The sequence below is a fragment of the Eubalaena glacialis genome, chromosome 11 (genome assembly GCF_028564815.1).
Source record: "Eubalaena glacialis isolate mEubGla1 chromosome 11, mEubGla1.1.hap2.+ XY, whole genome shotgun sequence".
NCBI lineage: Eukaryota > Metazoa > Chordata > Mammalia > Artiodactyla > Balaenidae > Eubalaena > Eubalaena glacialis.
In genome coordinates, this window is record NC_083726.1 from 89,272,679 (window position 1) to 89,288,972 (window position 16,294).

A 16,294-nucleotide genomic window follows, 5' to 3' on the forward strand; every position below is an offset into this window, starting at 1 on the left:
TTTGTGTATCTTGGTGTATGTGGTATGATTGACATGACATAAATTCAACTTTAATTACTAAAGGTTTAATACTTTGTAATTGCTGTATTTCTTCCCTAATTAGTCCTAAATTCTTTACCAAGAAACACTTCCTATAAGAAAGATGGGACTAGCTAGTGACTAAAACATGTAAAAATGGAGAGACATACAAATCTAGGTATTGCTAGCTTTCAGTAAATTGAGTGGGTCTGTGACCATGAAAAGATAGACTATGCTTGATCCCCATGTCCTGCTTTGTCCCTTTGTTTACAAAAACCTCACTTCTTTACTTTCTATGAACACTTCTGAGGGAGGTCCTTATGCAGTTGAATATCACTTTTGATCACAGGTCTATACACAAAGCTTTTTTTCTTTTCTATGTGTCCCAGACTGTACCCATGTCATCAAAGGAACAAAGGGACTGAGCTGGGACTCTGCATGCATTTGTGTTAAGAGATCTAAAGGCCTTGCTGCCTTGTCAAGAATTCTTAATGATCTTCTGGAATATGGGAGGTTGCTGCCCTGGATTTCTATCAAATGAAAAACATTTTATACCAGATGGAAAAAAACCAAAGGGTTATCTGATAAGATAAAGAGGGGATTAACATTCAAATGGGAAAATAAGCAGCATGAGTAGATAAACCACTTTAAAACCAATTTTATCACCCTATGAAGAAACAATTCCTTAGAAGAAAGAAGGAAATGCTGGGGGAGAAATATATATATACACACACATATATATATGTTTAAATATATAAATAATATGTATATATATTTTTAATATATATTGGAACATATATGTGTATATATATGTAATTTATATACTATAGTTACAAATGAATAAATAAAATATATAATGAAGGCACTGCATTGGAATGAGGAGGACTTCAGTATGTGTGTACTTTGAACAAAATTGCAGAAACCTTGAATCACAGAATCTGAGGATTAGGAGGGAATTTAGAGGGCATTTGGTCAAGTCCCCTTTAGAGTATCTTCTTGTATCATAAAAGACTCAGTTCTTATTAAAGTAACAGAGAAGAAAAACATGCAATCATTCATTCAACTAATGCCTAACATGACCCTGTAACTGGCCTATCTCAGATTCAGTAACTTTTGCATTTTAAAGTATTCCTTGTGGAAGTGAAAATAGATTAAAAAGGAAACAAACTCTTCAAAACTCAGCTTTAGATTTAATGTTTTATTTATAGTGGAAATGACAGTTTCATCTCTTATGAAATAAACTTCAACCCTTTAAGAACTGTAACTAAAAGGAAAACTCTCTTTTTATGATCTATTCAGAAAGAGAGACCAAAATGCCACACATTGGCATAGAAGTTGTTTAAAATATGTTAAGGGAAAGCATTTTGAAAGTCATAGGGAGACACAAAGAACCCAGCAATATCCAGCCTGGAAGAAGGGTGTTGTGTTATCTGTCTTTAAATATCTGAGAGACCACAGTGTAGAAGATGACATAGTCTTCCTCTAACAGAGTAGAGGACAGACCAGGGTCAGTAGGCAGAGGCTTGTGTGACTGGCTTTGACTGAACAAGAGTGGACATATGTTGAGCACTTCTCACAGCCTCCTCATGAAGTATGTACTTTTTCTTTTTTTTTTTTTTTAATACATTTTACACATGAAAATAACCTGAAGCAGAGAAAGGTTAGGTCACATTCCAAAACTGCATAGCTAGAAAGTGCAGAGGGGCCATGTAAGCCCAGGTGGGTTGGCTTCTCTCTGGGTTCCCTGGGAGCCAAGAATGCAAGACTCAGGTCTCCGTGCTGGGGAAACGTGGGGCTCTCTTTGGCTTGTCTCTTGGCGAGTTAAGAGGATAGTCTGACATAATGGTTAAGAGGATTGATTCTAGGACCAGCCAGCCTGAACTCAAATTGTGACTGTTCTACTTACTGGGAGGGTAAGGTTTAGGGTTAAGGTTAGAGTTAGTTGGGGGAAGTTTTCAGTCTCCCTGATCCTCAGTTTTCTTTATTTGTTATATGTGAATGATAGGAGTAGTTACCTCATGGGATTGTTTTATGGATTGAATGTTTTCATAATTATAAAGCACTTAAAACAGTGCCTGACAGTATATACTGAATTTCTCTTCTCAGATAGGTTGGTTCAATTAAAAGCCCGACCTTCCCCCCAGCCATGCATTTTGTACACCCACACATACACATACTGATTCATCCCTCAGAATGCCAAGTAGAAATGAGGAAAATAAATATGGCCCAGACAAGTGTTCCTGAAAGTCTGTTCTTCAGAACACAAGTTCTTTGGGAGTATTTATAAGTGTTATGGGAAAAGAAATATCCCATACTTTAAGTCTGAAAAGGGCTGAGTTATACAAATATTGAAAGAATCTGGATTACAAGACTTCTCAGAGCCCCTAATATGCAGCGTACATTGTGAAATCTCCAAGAAGGGCTAGAGTATGCTGCATGTCACAAACCTTTGGTTGAATCAATAAACCCCTTTTTTCCTAGATGATTCTTGAAGCTGTGCTTCTGTTGTAAACACTGTGACCAGCAGTGATCTGAGCCATAGTCAAGAGGAAAAAAGGCATTTATCTTGTTCACAGTCTAGCCCAGTTCATCTTGCTAAAGCCTGGACTACTAGTAAACCATACCTGGGCTTAGTCATGATTTAGTAAAATCTGAAAATCAGCGATTTCAATAGATTTAGGACTAGTTCCTGAACATTTTATCTCATTCCCACCTGGAGTGCTGCATCTGTGGATGGGAAGGTAACTCAGGAGGTACATATTAGCCCAGAGAAGCAGGTTGAGACAGTGACAGACATTCTTACATCTGGCTGATCAGACCTCCTCATAAATCCCACTTCAAGAAGCAGTTAAATCTCTCAGAAGCCTGAATTTTGCTTGTAAAATTTTTTCAATTTCAAAAGCTCAATGAAGAAGACTTAGGTTACTAACCTAGTTCAAAATGAAATTATTTAGATACCAATTTTTAAAATACTGAAGAGAGAAATTATATCCCTTTTATCAGAATTCTGATGATAAGCATTTGGAGTATATTTATTCCTCCAGAGAATTAATGTATATTCAAGAAGTTTCTGTGTTTTTAAGACATTAGTAGAGCCTTCAATAATATTAAACACAAAATGAGGCAAAAATATTCCTTTCTCTTTTTTTATAAATTTATTATTTTTTAAAATATTTATTTATTTATTTATTTGGCTGTGCCAGGTCTTAGTTGCAGCACACATGATCTTTTTTGTGGCGTGCCAGATCTTTAGTTCTGGCACGTGGGATCTTTTAGTTGCGGCATGTGGGATCTAGTTCCCTGACCAGGGATGGAACCCGGGCCCCCTGCATTGGGAGAGCGGAGTCTTAACCGCTGGATCACCAGGGAAGTCCCTACTATTCCTTTCTTAAACCAATCATATTTCACTGAAGGCAGGGGCTACCTTCCCTGAGACTCATGAATGGTGAATACTTGAACAAAGTCAGTGTATAATTGAGCAAGGAAAAAGGGGGCTGCAGAATAGTCAACCAACATTGCCTGCCCTATGTAGAGACACTCAAAGAAAAAAGAATTAAACATTTTTTAGCAAACTGATTTCATTTAACTTATAAGACAACTCTTTCAAATGCTGCAGATAAAAGAGCAAGTTTATCTACTATGGCTGTTGCATTGCATTTAGGACAAAGTCCTTGAAAGTTTATGGTTAAAGAATGATAGGAGAGCTAGGAACTGCAGTTAAGCGAATAATCATGATTTCAAGGAGAACAATAAAAGAAAATGATGCTCAATTGAACTGTAGAGGTAGAATAAAATCATTTCAGAAACTACTGTGCCTCTTTTTCATTCTCTCCTTTTTTTTTTTCATTCTCTCTTTTTCTTGACATCTACCATTCCTCACCTTTAACTGCTAATTATGGAACAGAAGTTGTACCTTCATTGACCAAATTACCTTGGAAGAAAGTTGGCTTGAGCTTGAGGTGTTTGGATAATCTCCAGTTACTTCAATGAAACATTAGTTTAGCTGAGTAGAAAGAATTGGGTTTGGATTCTGACTTTACTTCTCAATGGCTGTGTGACTCTGGGGAGTTACTTTAACTTCCTGAGTGTCAATTTTACCTCATTGGTAAATGGAGTTGAAAATTATTGATTATAGGATTGTTGAGGGAATAAACTGAGATGATGTTTTCAAAATGCCTGGCTCCTAGTGATTACTTCCTTTTTGTAGATCTGGCTGCTGCCCAGAGGTCCCCAGTCTTCAGTTTCTGCCTTCAGTTTTATTTCTCTGCTTTTCAGTGTCCCAGGGATCATCTTAAAGCAGAAAGCAAACTCCATAGTGGTAAAACAGGAAGTGATAGAGGAGGGAAAACCTGTGTGTTGAATTTTCTTGCCCCCTCCAGCCCTTCCTCATGCCACCAGGTTTCACTTACTGTTCTTCTGCTGACCTGAGATCCACAACCCCACAGTCCCTTATCCTGCCTATTTTTACACCAAAATCCATCCTCCTGAAGAATTCAAATCAGGGGAAACTTCGAGGGTGACAAAGTGAAACAACTCCCCTTCTTGCTGCTTAGGGGTGCAGCAGGAGACAATGTGTTCTCGCTAACCTAGGTGGAAATATTGAGTATGTTTTTCTATTAAAATAATAATAACAAATTATTTTAATAGAAAACAATAATGTGTCAGGTCAGCCAAACAGTAAAACTTAATTTCCTTTTCTGAAAAAAGTGATTTTGGGGGAGAGTATTCAGATAACCTTCAAGAGTAAATGTTTGTATGAAAGTTGGGTATGGCATAGACTTGACTTTTAACAGGGCACATGGTGCCCAGCATAAAGACTACATTTCTCTGCCTCACTTGCAACTGAGTAAAGTCATATGACTAAGTGCTAGCCAGTGGGATGTAGGTGCAGTGTAACCCAACAGCTCCTCAAAATCTTCCTTAAGAGACAGTGGGCATGTGCCCTTTGCTCTGTCTCCTTTATCCATTCTTCCTGGAATGCTGATGATACCCACCTGGACCACGGGATGAAGGCCACGCTCTGGTATGGCAGCACGGTGACCTGAGTGGAACCTGGTCACACTAGCTCTAGACCACTTATTTCAGACATTGCACACAAGAGAGAGAAATAAAATTTTATTGGGTTTATGCTATTATTATCTTAGTTTTTATAACTCACGATCAAACTTAATCCTAACTATTGCTTCTTGACACAATTATCTAGCACAAAATCAAATTTAAAAAAAATTTCAAACTAGAAGATATCAATACAATGCCTCTGTCCTAGATCAAAATGCAAACTACACAGTTAAACTGTTAGCAAGAATACAGAGAAAGGGAAGTTAATTCAGTGAGTTAATTTTGGACCTCAGATCCCTTTAACCTGTTGATAACGTTCTTTACAAAGCAGTCTTCAGCCGTGTTGTGGAATGAATTCTACTCAATGGAAAAATAAATAATGGTATCAGATTTCCTCAGAGAAGCATGCTCTGGAGCATATTGCCTGGAGGGAGAAAAAGTAGTAGCTGAAATACAGTACATAAAGCTATGTGACTATAAAAGCTTATTTTCTACGATATATTTGCTGACAAATGTCAAGAGAAAATAGTTTCTATGCAATGAAAAGAGACTTAAGTAGACACCTAACTTAGGTCATAAACATTTTTAAAAGGTCAACTGGAAAACCATCTACAGTTGTCTAATACCATGTGTCTCACAGGGGCTCTGTTTGACAAAAGGCATCCAATATCTGACCTACATATCATGGTATTTAGAAACATTACCAAGTCATGATAAATCGACCTATATAGATTTGTGGAATTTTTGCTTCATGGATCTTGTCTTTGGGCACTTAGCACCCACTCCCACCTCTTCTGAATTCCCTCCTGTGCCATAGGGGCTAGAAGGCAAAAAACTACATTTTTCAGACTGTCTTACAGCTGGGGTTTTAGATGCAGCTTAGTTTCCTTAAGGATGACACAGTTGGGTATGAATGTGGAGGCCATTTTCCAGCTGCTGTTGTGTTTGGGAAGAGAGTCCCAACAGATATAAGTGTGCCAGTGTCCAGTTACCAACTTTGTGAGTTGTCAGCCATGACAGCGACACATGTGACGGCAGGAATAGCAGCAGCTGGCCTCCTGATTTCTGCTCCTCCAGCTCTTCACAAGTGTGTAAACACCCAAATTCCTGTGTTAAGTCCTCTCTACTCAAATATCTAGAGTGAATTCTGTTTTCTTCACTGAACCCCGATATGGTATTCCAGTCGCTTATGTTTTCTAGGAATTAGGGAAATTAGTTTCCCAGAAGAGCCTAATTTTGTTTGTTAACTGAGTTGTTTAATGTTAAAAAGGGATCTTTGGCATATCATAAATATTTGTATTTCTTCAACATAAGCGTAATTTAAATATCTGGTCATTTTCAATATAAATCTAATAATTTTTCTAAAAACCTTTTACTTGATCTTTGATTACTATTTTAATAACTGATAAGTTTAACAGAATAATTAACCCCAAATAATTAACACCATCATTAATTATAAGCAGTTTAAACTACAATCACAAAATTTCAATGTATCTCAGGGCCTTCATAGATCTAACAGGGTAGACCTAGACATTTAGCAAACTAAAAGCTATTGATTTGTTCTGTCTTTAGCTACTGGAAATTACATTGAAGGTCAAGGTTTCCTGTAGGAACTTCTTCTGTGTCAGGAAAACCATTAGAGAAAGGCCATTTCCAGAAATGTTGTGCTTGGCAAATTAATCTTTTTTGAAAAGCTATTCACCACATTAGTACAATATGAAAACCCAAGCAATTAGCAGAATTCTTCATTCTTAGAGTTGCGGGCTTAAGTTCAACATTTCTTGATTCATTGTCCATGATTCATTATTTTGAATAGCTGTTTTCCAGGCTAAGACCCCATGTTTGGCAATCACAGCAATAAAACTCAGAAATGATGTTCAGTATTATTCATGAGGTGCCCATACACAAAATTTGTTTCCATATACCACAGTTATTTACTGACGCCTGGTTAACCTTTCGATCTCATTTTTCAAAATGAGACGTCTTTTTTAAAGACGGTATTCCTGAATATAGTCTTTCAACTGTACAGTCAGAAAATGTTGAATTTTATAATGTTAACTGTGCCCTGACAAAAATCAACCATCCTTTGTGGGCCAACAGAGTCTGATTAGGTGGTATAAGGAAGATATTTCTATCAAAATAAAAGGTCCCTACTTGAATAAGATATTTACAACTAGTTTGTCACAGTACTTGGAAGTCAACAATTAGAGATTAAGGCTTTGGTTAAATTAGAAGCTCTTAAAATACAAATTCTCATAGGAAAGGTAGCACCAATAAAAAAAATTTTTTAATTTAAAAAAATTTTTAAATTAAAAAGGAAAAAAATTTAAAAAGGATGTCTATATGTGGATAACTGAGTCACTTTGCTGTACAGCAGAGATTGCCACAACATTGTAAATCAACTATACTTCCATTAAAATTTAAAAAAAGAAAGGAAAGGTAGCACCAAAAGTCCAACCAACAACAGAAGACCATATTAAAAAAATCAGTGGCATTACATGATAAATCATCATACAATGAGATGATATACAGTAAAGAAGAATGAGCTACAGCTACAAGCATCCATAAAAATAAACATAAATTAGATCATGTTAAGCAGAAAAAGGCAATATAAAATGGGGTGATTCCATTTATATAAAGTTCAAAAACAAAACTAAACTAAAAAATATATTGATTAGGAATAGATACTTATATGGCTTTAAAAAGCTATAAAAAAGAGAATGGACTTGAGGATACAGGGAGGGGGAAGGGTAAGCTGGGACAAAGTGAGAGAGGGGCACTGACATATATACACTACCAAATGTAAAACTGATAGCTAGTGGGAAAAGCTGCATAGCATGGGGAGATCAGTTCAGTGCTTTGTGACCACCTAGGGGGGTGGGATAGGGAGGGTGGGAGGGAGGGAGACACAAGAGGGAAGAGATATGGGGCTATATGTATATGTATAGCTGATTCACTTTGTTATAAAGCAGAAATTAACACATCATTGTAAAGCAGTTATACTCCAATAAAAATGTTAAATAAATAAATAGAGTAGTGAAAACCAAAAAAAAAAAAGCTATGAAAAGAAAGCATGCAGAGAAGTGTTTAAGAACACATATAAGAAAGATGCTTGTAAGAGTGCTTCTTGCTTGCCATGTTGAGAACAATCAGTACTATATCAGTGAATGCATAAGATAGCCTTTCTGTAATGCATGTACAGAAGTGCTTAAGAACATATGTGGACTTCCCTGGTGGCACAGTGGTTAAGAATCTGCCTGCCAATGCAGGGGACACAGGTTCTATCCCTGGTCTGGGAAGATCCCACATGCCACGGAACAACTAAGCCCATTCACCACAACTACTGAGTCCACATGCCACAACTAGTGAAGCCCGCGCACCTAGAGTGTGTGCTCTTCAACAAGAAAAGCCACCGCAATGAGAAGCCCGTCCACCACAATGAAGAGTAGCCCTCTTCACTGCAACTAGAGAAAGCCCATGCGCAGCAAAAAGACCCAATGCAGCCAAAAAGGAAGGAAGGAAGGAAGGAAGGAAGGAAGGAAAGGAAGGAGGGAGGGAAGGAGGGAGGGAAGGAGGGAGGGAAGGAGGGAGGGAGGGAAGAAGGAAGGATTATTTAAAAAAAAAAAAGAACACTTGTAATAAAGATGTTTGTAAGGAAAAAACAATCTTATTATAGACTGAACTGTGTACCCTAACCCAATCTGCCTGATGTTCTTATTAAGAAAAAAAAAAAAAGCTGTGAAGAGTAGTCAGTAAATGATAAACACTAAACTTAGGTCAGCAGTTACCTCTGGAGAGAATACAATTAAGGAGATTCGTGTGGGGGCTTCCAAGTTATTGAAAATAGTCTATTTGTAATACATGTATTATAAGTTCTCTAGTATGATATATGTCATGATTTAAAAGTTTAAAACTAATTTTAAAGTTAAATATGGGCTTCCATGATTAAAAAATGGAGGGAGCCCTAGCTATGGGCAGTCACACACACTTTTTGCACCTCCATCTCTAGCAGAGGCCATTGTATACCACCAAGATCCCTTCCTTACCCTGGGTCTGAAGCACACACCCCCAGCTCCTAGGAGTGTTGGCGACCACCATTTCTCAGCTGAGTCCCTCTTTGGGACTTGACTTTGGCTGGAGACAGCCATAAACCCCCTTCCTAGGGAAAGCCTATAGCCACAGATCGGTTAAATTGAGATTATAAACGTCTAGCTCCTTTTTTCCTCAGAAAATTTAAATGTGATGACATAAACATGCTCTAAATCGTTATGTAAAATATTAGAAATATTTGAGGTTCATTGAGAAAATATGCCAGTTATATATTATTGAAAACAGGTATCATTCTATAAAATGACAAGTTATCAAAATTGCATACTGTCCAGAACCTCTTTAACCTGAGGAGGTGTTTTTCATCAGAAACCTCTTACAGTAACAAAGGTGCTGTACCATTTTGAATACAAAACTCCAAAATGGAATTTCCAGTTTTACTTTATATGGATGTGAGACATTCTTTCTTAAATGTAATGAAAACAAAATATAAAAGCCTAATTTTGCCTTCTAAAGAAATATTACCAATGTAAATAATCCCACGTTAGTTATCACCATGCTGGTGTTGAAAGGCTGATATATTTAGAGACAGGAATTCGAGGGACAATGCATCTTGAACATGATACCAGCATTTGTCTTTCAGCCCTGTTTGAGAATCAGGCAGTAACTTCTAAGGTCTGCATTAAACAGAAAAGCATCACCTTTGGTCAGTTCTGCTTAACAACAAGGTAAGCTCTGAAGGGGCCTCCTAAATGACACAACAAGTGGGAAATTTTGAGAGAGGCAGAAATAATCTATTGTGGCTTAAAATGCAAAAGAGTACAGAAATCATCTGAAGGCTCCTAGGTTTCAGGTTAAAAGTGGAATGTAAAAACTTCATTAACGTTTGATTCCTTTCTTCAGTCTGTTTGTATAACAATGTCCATTCAGATATGAACTCTCTAAACCTACCCACCTGGAATTCTCAAGAACTTCATCTGCTCAAGGATTCATCCAGTGAAATATTCTCTCTCTGAAAATGGTACTAAGGAATATTTACTGGGATAGTATGACAGTTATTACATCAGTGTCAACATAAACAAGCCAGTATACCCAAAAAATACTTATCAACTTTCCCTCGGATTATGCTAAGGCTCTGCCATCTTTGGGCATACCTAAACCTTTTCAATACTATTCATCCTTCATTCATTTATTCAACAGATATTTATTTGGTGCCTGTGATGTGTCAGATACAGTGCTCAGCACTAGGGATATGATGACAAGATGAAGATGACCCAGCTCTTGTGGGGCTTACAACGGTCTGTGATTTCACTGAGAATTGGCAGTCACCATATAACATTAACTGGTAAAAAGCTTCACATAGTTATCATTTGCCGACTGTGTAAAGTAGAATATCCTTTTCTTTGTTCTAAAACTATTTCAATGAAAAACTCTCTCTTAAGCCTTTAAAGTGGGCCCAGCATTCTTCTTAGTTTCTACCTGGAGAACCTGGCAGCACAGCTGCAGAAGCAGAATGTACACTTATGACCAGTCCAAGAAAGCTATAAATCCATATATTTGCTATTTGGCCTAGAGTGCTACAAAAATTTAAAAAAAGAAAATCTACTCTCAAAAGTACTCTGAAAGAAGGATTTGGACTGACAAGGATGGTTCCATGTGGCTCAATATCACCCACAAAAGTGAAGTACAAATATTTTCTCCCATTCCCAAACAAAACAAAAGTTGTCTTTTCATTTTGTTTACGGTTTCCTTTGTTTTGCAAAAGCTCTTAAGTTTAATTAGGTCCCATTTGTTTATTTTTGCATTTATTTCCATTACTCTAGGAGACAAATCAAAAAAAAAGTTGCTGTGATTTATGTCAAAGAGTGTTCTGCCTGTGTTTTCCTCTAGGAGTTTTTTATAGTATCTGGTCTTACATTATGTCTTTAATCCGTTTTGAGTTTATTTTTGTATATGGTTTTAGAGAATGTTCTAGTTTCATTCTTCTATATGTAACTGTCTGGCACCACTTATTGGCAACAAGAAGACAACCTATGGAACAAGGGAAAATATTTGCCAATGATGCTACCAACAAGAGATTGATTTCCAAAAAAAAAAACACAATGCAATCAAAAAAGGGGCAGACGACCTAAATAGACATTTCTCCAAAGAAGACATACAGATGGCCAACATGCACATGAAAAGATGCTCAACATTGCTAATCATTAGAGAGATGCAAAGCAAAACTACAATGAGGTATCACCTCACACTCGTCAGAATGACCATCATCAAAAAGTCTGCAAATAATAAATGTTGGAGATGGTGTGGAGAAAAGGGAACCCTCCTACACTGTTGGTGGGAATGTAAATTACTGCAGCCACTATGGAGAACAGTAAGGAGGTTTCTCAAAAAACTAAAAATAAAGTTACCATATGATCCAGTAATCCCACTCCTGGGCATATATCCAGAAAAGACGAAAACTGTAACATGAAGAGATACATGCTACACACCAAGGATCTCATTCAGATTTGACAGAGAAATTAAAACATTTACAGACAAGCAAAAGCTAAGAGAATTCAGCACCACCAAATCAGCTTTACAACAAATGCTAAAAGAACATCTCTAGGCAGGAAACACAAGAGAAGGAAAAGACCTACAATAACAAACACAAAACAATGAAGAAAACGGTAATAGGAACATATATATCGATAATTACCTTAAATGTAAATGGATTAAATGCTCCAACCAAAAGAAATACACTGGCTGAATGGATACAAAAACAAGACCCATATATATGCTGTCTACAAGAGACCCACTTCAGACCTAGGCACACATACAGACTGAAAGTGAGGGGATGGAAAAAGATATTCCATGCAAATGGAAATCAAAAGAAAGCTAGAGTGGCAGTTCTCATATCAGACAAAATAGACTTTAAAATAAAGACTATTAAAAGAGACAAAGAAGGACACTACATAATGATCAACGGATCAATCCAAGAAGAAGATATAACAATGGTAAATATTTATGCACCCAACATAGGAGCACCTCAATCATAAGGCAAATACTAGTAGCCATAAAAGGGGAAATCGACAGTAACACAATCATAGCAGGGGACTTTAACACCCCACTTTTACCAGTGCACAGATCATCCAAAATGAAAATAAATAAGGAAACACAAGCTTTAAATGATACATTAAACAAGATGGACTTAATTGATATTTACAGGAAATTCCATCCAAAAACAACAGAATACACTTTCTTCTCAAGAGCTCATGGAACATTCTCCAGGATAGATCATATCTTGGGTCACAAATCAAGCCTTGGTAAATTTAAGAAAATTGAAATTGTATCAAGTATCTTTTCCAACCACAATGATATGAGACTAGATATCAATTACAGGAAAAAATCTGTAAAAAATACAAACACTTGGAGGGTAAACAATGCAGTATTAAATAACCAAGAGATCACTAAGAAATCAAAGAGGAAATCAAAAAATACCTAGAAACAAATGACAATGAAAGCACGATGACCCAAAAATTACGCGATGCAGCAAAAGCAGTTCTAAGAGGGAAGTTTATAGCAATACAATCCTACCTTAAGAAACAAGAAACATCTCAAATAAACAACCTAACCTTATACCTAAAGCACATAGAGAAAGAAGAACAAAAAAAACCCCTAAGTTAGCAGAAGGAAAGAAATCATAAAGATCAGATCAGAAATAAATGAAAAAGAAATGAAGGAAACGATAGCAAAGATCAATAGAACTAAAAGCTGGTTCTTTGAGAAAATAAACAAACTTGATAAATTATTAGCCAGACTCATCAAGAAAAAAAGGGAGAAGACTCAAATCAATAGAATTAGAAATGAAAAAGGAGAAGTAACCACTGACACTGCAGAAATACAAACGATCATGAGAGATTACTACATGCAACTCTATGCCAATAAAATGAACAACCTGGAAGAAATGGAAAAATTCTTAGAAATGCACAACGTGCCAAGACTGAACCAGGAAGAAATAGAAAATATGAACAGACCAATCACAAGCACTGAAATTGAAACTGTGATTAAAAATCTTCCAACAAACAAAAGCCCAGGACCAGATGGCTTCACAGGCGAATTCTATCAAACATTTAGAGAAGAGCTAACACCTATCCTTCTCAAACTCTTCCAAAATATAGCACAGGGAGGAACACTCCCCAACTCATTCTACGAGGCCACCATCACCCTGATACCAAAACCAGACAAAGATGTCACAAAGAAAGAAAACTACAGGCCAATATCACTGATGAACATAGATGCAAAACTCCTCAACAAAATACTAGCAAACAGAATCCAATAGCACATTAAAAGGATCATACACCATGATCAAGTGTGGTTTATCCCAAGAATACAAGGATTCTTCAATATACACAAATCAAACAATGTGATACACCATATTAAAAAATTGAAGGAGAAAAACCATATGATCATCTCAATAGATGCAGAGAAAGCTTTCAACAAAATTCAACACCGATTTATGATAAAAACCCTCCAGAAAGTAGGTATAGAGAGAACTTCCCTAAACATAATAAAGGCCATATATGACAAACCCACAGCCAACATCATCCTCAATGCTGAAAAACTGAAACCATTTCCACTAAGACCAGGAACAAGACAAGGTTGCCCACTCTCACCACTATTATTCAACATAGTTTTGGAAGTTTTGGCCACAGGAATCAGAGAAGAAAAAGAAATAAAAGGAATCCAATTTGGAAAACACGAAGTAAAGCTGTCACCTTTTGCAGATGACATGATAATATACATAGAGAATACTAAAGATACTACCAGAAAACAAGTAGAGGTAATCAAGGAATTTGGTAAAGTAGCAGGATACAAAATTAATGCACAGAAATCTCTTGCATTCCTATACACTAGTGATGAAATATCTGAGAATGAAATTAAGAAAACACTCCCATTTACCGTTGCAACAAAAAGAATAAAATATCTAGGAATAAACCTACCTAAGGAGACAAAAGACCTGTATGCAGAAAACTATAAGACACTGATGAAAGAAATTAAAGATGATACAAACAGATGGAGAGATATACCATGTTCTTGGATTGCAAGAATCAACATTGTGAAAATGACTCTACTACCCAAAGCAATCTACAGAGTCAATGCAATCCCTATCAAACTACCACTGACATTTTTCACAGAACTAGAACAAAAAATTTCACAATTTGTATGGAAACACAAAAGACCCCAAATAGCCAAAGCAATCTTGAGAAAGAAAAATGGAGCTGGAGGAATCAGGCTCCCAGACTTCAGACTATACTATAAAGCTACAGTAATCAAGACAGTATGGTACTGGCACAAAAACAGAAATATAGAGCAATGGAACAGGACAGAGAGCCCAGAGTTAAACCCACGCACATATGGTCACCTTATCTTTGATAAAGGAGGCAAAAATATACAATGGAGAAAAGACAGCCTCTTCAATAAGTGGTGCTGGGAAAACTGGACAGCTACATATAAAAGAATGAAATTAGAACACTCCCTAACACCATACACTAAAATAAACTCAAAATGGATTAAAGACCTAAATGTAAGGTCAGACACTATCAAACTCTTAGAGGAAAACAAAGGCAGAACACTCTATGACATAAATCACAGCGAGATCCTTTTTGAGCCACTTCATACAGAAATGGAATTAAAAACAAAAATAAACAAATGGGACCTAAAGAAACTTAAAAGCTTTTGCACAGCAAAGGAAACCATAAACAAGACCAAAAGACAACCCTCAGAATGGGAGAAAATATTTGCAAATGAAGCAACTGACAAAGGATTAATCTCCAAAATTTACAAGCAGCTCATGCAACTCAATATCAAAAAAACAAACAACCCTCTCCACAAATGGGCAGAAGACCTAAATAGACATTTCTCCAAAGAAGATATACAGATTGCCAACAAATACATGAAAGAATGCTCAACATCATTAATCATTAGAGAAATGCAAATCAAAACTACAACGAGATATCATCTCACACTGGTCAGAATGGCCATCATCAAAACATCTACAAACAATAAATGCTGGAGAGGGTGTGGAGGAAAGGGAACACTCTTGCACTGTTGGCGGGAATGTAAACTGATACAGCCACTATGGAGAACAGTATGGAGGTTCCTTAAAAAACTAAAAATAGAACTACCATACGACACAGCAATCCCATTACTGGGCATATACCCTGAGAAAACCATAATTCAAAAAGTGTCATGTACCAATATGTTCATTGCAGCTCTATTTACAATACAGGACATGGAAGCTACCTAACTGTCCATCAACAGATGAATGGATAAAGAAGATGTGGCACATATATACAATGGGATATTACTCAGCCATAAAAAGAAAAGAAATTGAATTATTTGTAGTGAGGTGGATGGACCTAGAGTATGTCATACAGAGTGAAGTAAGTCAGAAAGAGAAAAACAAATACCGTATGCTAACACATATATATGGAATCTAAGAAAAAAAAAAAGGTCATGAAGAACCTAGAGGCAAGATGGGAATAAAGACACAGACCTGCTAGAGAATGGACTTGAGGATATGGGGAGGGGGAAGGGTAAGCTGTGACAAAGTGAGAGAGTGGCATGGACATATATACACTACCAAATGTAAAATAGATAGCTAGTGGGAAGCAGTCACATAGCACAGGGAGGTCAGCTTGGTGCTTTATGACCACCTAGAGGGGTGGGATAGGGAGGGTGGGAGATGCAAGAAGGAAGAGATATGGGGACATATGTATATGTATAACTGATTCACTTTGTTATAAAGCAGAAACTAACACACAATTGTAAAGCTATTATACTCCAACAAAGATGTTTAAATAAATAAATAAATAAATAAAAGAAAAGAAAAACAAAAAACAAAGAAATGGTCATGAAGAACCTGGGGGCAAGACGGGAATAAAGACGCAGACCTACTAGAGAATGGACCTGAAGATACGGGGAGGGGGAAGGGTAAGCTGGGACAAAGTGAGAGAGTGGCATGGACATATATACACTATCAAACGTAAAATAGATAGCTAGTGGGAAGCAACCACATAGCACAGGGAGATCAGCTCGGTGCTTTGTGACCACCTAGAGGTGTGGGATATGGAGGGAGGGAGATGCAAGAAGGAAGAGATATGGGGACATATGTATATGTATAACTGATTCA